The sequence below is a fragment of the Sinocyclocheilus grahami genome, unplaced genomic scaffold, assembly GCF_001515645.1.
Source record: "Sinocyclocheilus grahami isolate Dianchi unplaced genomic scaffold, SAMN03320097.WGS_v1.1 scaffold3041.1, whole genome shotgun sequence".
In the NCBI taxonomy this organism is placed as follows: Eukaryota; Metazoa; Chordata; class Actinopteri; order Cypriniformes; family Cyprinidae; genus Sinocyclocheilus; species Sinocyclocheilus grahami.
The window spans coordinates 1,791-6,470 of NW_015508210.1; the positions used below are offsets into that span (position 1 = coordinate 1,791).

General features: G+C 38.2%; 1 pseudogene; it reads right to left on the reverse strand.

Moving 5' to 3' along the window:
• Positions 1-619: 619 nt before the first annotated feature.
• LOC107575953 (H-2 class I histocompatibility antigen, Q10 alpha chain-like) overlaps positions 620-4,680 on the reverse strand; it is a 7,367-nt pseudogene continuing 3,306 nt past the window's right edge.

The following is a 4,680-nucleotide window of genomic DNA, read 5'->3' on the forward strand; positions in this document are numbered from 1 at the left end:
AAACAGATTACAGACCAATAACAGGCAGACATCCGCTGATACCATAAATTCATTTGATACAATTCAAATGTTAAGTTTGTAATTATATAAATGAAGTCAGTGTAAAAGAACAAAATTAATCAACAAATGTATATACAGAAACAGTATTTCACAGATTAAGACATTCAAGAGTATATAAGGCAATATTTTATAGAGTACACAGGATAATTATTAGGATATGCGATAAAGTATGCTCTGGTTTATTTTTATTGCCACTTAGATTTAAAATATTAGAAACGCTGTAAGTGTGTCCAGTCTGGCCCTTTAGAGATAGAATGATAGTAAGATTGGAAAACCCGAGGCTTGTACCATGATGAATCGGCTTCATGGTACAGGCCCCAGCTCTCTTCATATAAAAATATTTTTCTTTCAGCACTTGGTATAAAAACATCAATGGCTCGAGCAAAGTGCTTCAAAGTGCTTCCGTCTTCATGCAATTAATGTTGCACTGTTTCCATTTGCCCTGAATATTTCTTATTGCACTTTTTCTCTGTAGCGTTGTTACATGCAAACATACCTTGCGCAAGTACGTAATACATATACTGTAAACATATACTATGTATATGTGTAGTTAGATTATTCTTTGTCTATGTAGCACCGTGGTCCTGTGAGGCACATGTCGTTCATTTGTATGCCTCTACATATAGCAAAATAACAATTAAACTCACTTGACTTCAAAATAATCCAGATTATATCAACCATGAGGCAGAAAGGGGAGAATATAATTCAACCATTTACAAGCCAACTCCCCAAAATATAATGTTTGTCAGGATTATTTAATTACAATTACAATACAATTATCACCAATCTTTCATTACAAATCCTCCTCTAACTTTGGATCAGCTTTGACCTCTTGTGGTTGTAATGGTGGTTTTGTTTACTGGAGTCCTAATACTGAAACACAGACATTATTTAATTATTCATTGGAAGTAGTAATGTAAATGATATTTAACTTGTGCTACACTATAGCCTGTGGAGAAACAGAAGTGTGTCAAAACTCACCGATATTCCATTTAAAATATACTTACCACATATTGAAGATCCACAGAGCTGTTCAAACCGGAATCTGATGTTTCAGCAGTTGTCGTCTCTCCTGTTGAAGAAACAGTGAAATGTGTATCGATAGTGCTTTGGTATGAATCCACTTAAAAACTGCCTGATATATAATTAAAGCAATTGCTTAAGATAGCATCTGTTGTATGGTTTAGCAAGGATTCTTCAGAATTATCTGCAGTTGCATTCAGTTCAGTAGCTTGTCCTGGAAAACCACAATAATATCAAGTACAAAGGCAGTGCAGTGCTATTCTCAGAAATTATATTTAATAGAAATTTAATATAGCTGAATACATATCTAAATAGGTTTAGAGTCAGATGAGTTAGTGTATGATTAACTTTGGATCATTGGAAAAAAACAAATCAACATAATCTAGATTGTGCACAAAACTGATTAGATATTTAGATTATATGTATCTTTTTTTCTGAGAAACTCCAGCATTCTCTTGAGCTAGCCTACTATATGTCCATATTAATTTGGACATATTCGAAAAGGGCGTTTTCATTTCAAATCCCTCTCCATCCCCACTTAAGTGTTTTACAAAAGTCCACACTGAAATGTACTTCGCAAAACTTAAAAGCTCAATCAGTTGATACCGAGAGACCAGACAAAATAAAGTTCTCATGCTGTTCTTCTGGAACAATCATTTTAATAGCAAAATATCCCACCATTCACTGGTGCATCCCAGTATTGCTCAAAATCGATATTCGGTCTAAAATTAAACTGTCATGTTTTGCAGCAGGATATGAGATATAAAGTTCCAACACACTTGCCTGAAGTGTCTAGTGATCCCGAAGACATTGAGGTGTGTTTAATTGGGATTTGTTTAAGGCTGGGTAATATGGCCAAAAATTATCACAATAAAATTGTTCATATCAGTCAAAACTGCATGATAATGAATGAACAATGAATGAATGATCAAATCCTAATTTCTTTCAAGTTTAAAGGTAGATTTCTTCTCCTGAATGAAAATTAATTGAGGTTTTAAATTAATCTTTTTGTCGGAACATGACAGTAATCAAAACACATTTAGAATAAATATTTGCACGAATGCTATAGCTCAACAACAACCATTACTCCTTTGATACATTTAATACATGTCTACATTAATGATATAATAAAATTCCATATGTACTGTATAACCCACATTTCATGCCACAATACCATGGTGCAGTTAGTGTTACTACAGTAAATCCATGGTAACACCGTGTCTACACCGGACGCAAGCGGCACGGCGCAACAAAATACGATAGAACTCATTATAATCAGTGATGCTGTCTACACTGGATGCGGCGCGGCACACCACGTCAAATCCCTGACAGTAAACTGCTGCCGCATTCTATTAATGACGTATTTGTGATGATATTTTCAACGGTCGCTTTGTCGCATCCAGTGTAGACAGACATTAGCTGTTGCGGCACGGCGCGACACGACAACTGTCACGTCCGGTGTAGACACGGTGTAAGTCCATGTAAAAGCCTTCTAACGTGATTGCTCATGGCACAGTGTTTCTTGTGTTTGTCAGCGCTGTTGAGAACGTCACTGCTGTTCATCTGGCCTTCACCGAGACATTTGTGCACCATATTTGTTGTAACTGACAGGAGTTTACTAACAACGTTATTCTCTTCCGTAGAGCTGCTTTACATCAGATTTTGGGTTTGCCTCATATTTGAAGTTTGCATCATAGATTCTGTGATTTTCATGTTTAATATTGTGAAGCAGCTTTCAAACGGATTGTATTGAATAAATCGCTACAGAAATATAGGTGACTTGACCACTGATCTAAAGGGACAGTTCACACAAAAATCTAAATTCTGTCATTATTTTCTCATTTCATGCTGTTACAAACGCCTAAGACTTTGCTTAGTCTTCCAAACACAAATTAACATTTTTGTAATGAAACCTCAGAGTTTAGTCCCTCCACTGAAGATTGAGTGGTTTAATTCAAGTCTTGTGAAGAGATACGGTCACTTTATATGATGTATACTTTAACTGATTTTTAGACTTTTATTCACATACAGTGGGTACGGAAAGTATTCAGACCCCCTTAAATTTTTCACTCTTTGTTATATTGCAGCCATTTGCTAAAATCATTTAAGTTAATTTTTTTTCCTCATTAATGTACACACAGCACCCCATATTGACAGAAAAACACAGAATTGTTGACATTTTTGCAGATTTATTAAAAAAGAAAAACTGAAATATCACATGGTCCTAAGTATTCAGACCCTTTGCTGTGACACTCATATATTTAACTCAGGGGCTGTCCATTTCTTCTGATCAGCCTTGAGATGGTTCTACACCTTCATTTGAGTCCAGCTGTGTTTGATTATACTGATTGGACTTGATTAGGAAAGCCACACACCTGTCTATATAAGACCTTACAGCTCACAGTGCATGTCAGAGCAAATGAGAATCATGAGGTCAAAGGAACTACCTGAAGAGCTCAGAGACAGAATTGTGGCAAGGCACAGATCTGGCCAAGGCTACAAAAAAATTTCTGCTGCACTTAAGGTTCCCAAGAGCACAGTGGCCTCCATTCCTTAAATGGAAGACGTTTGGGACGACCAGAACCCTTCCTAGAGCTGGCCGTCCAGCCAAACTGAGCTATCGGGGGAGAAGAGCCTTGGTGAGAGAGGTAAAGAAGAACCCAAAGATCACTGTGGCTGAGCGCCAGAGATGCAGTCGGGAGATGGGAGAAAGTTGTAGAAAGTCAACCATCACTGCAGCCCTCCACCAGTCGGGGCTTTATGGCAGAGTGGCCCGACGGAAGCCTCTCCTCAGTGCAAGACACATGAAAAAACACCTGAAGGACTCCAAGATGGTGAGAAATAAGATTATCTGGTCGGATGAGGCCAAGATAGAACTTTTTGGCCTTAATTCTAAGCGGTATGTATGGAGAAAACCAGGCACTGCTCATCACCTGTCCAATACAGTCCCAACAGTGAAGCATGGTGGTGGCAGCATCATGCTGTGGGGGTGTTTTTCAGCTGCAGGGACAGGACAACTGGTTGCAATCGAGGGAAAGATGAATGCGGCCAAGCACAGGGATATCCTGGACGAAAACCTTCTCCAGAGTGCTCAGGACCTCAGACTGGGCCGAAGGTTTACCTTCCAACAAGACAATGACCATAAGCACACAGCTAAAATAACAAAGGAGTGGCTTCACAACAACTCTGTGACTGCTCTTGAATGGCCCAGCCAGAGCCCTGACTTAAACCAAATTGAGCATCTCTGGAGAGACCTAAAAATGGCTGTCCACCAACGTTTACCATCCAACCTGACAGAACTGGAGAGGATCTGCAAGGAAGAATGGCAGAGGATCCCCAAATCCAGGTGTGAAAAACGTGTTGCATCTTTCCCAAAAAGACTCATGGCTATATTAGATCAAAAGGGTGCTTCTACTAAATACTGAGCAAAGGGTCTGAATACATAGGACCATGTGATATTTCAGTTTTTATTTTTTAATAAATCTGCAAAAATGTCAACAATGCTGTGTTTTTCTGTCAATATGGGGTGCTGTGTGTACATTAATGAGGAAAAAAAAATTAACTTAAATGATTTTAGCAAATGGCTGCAATATAACA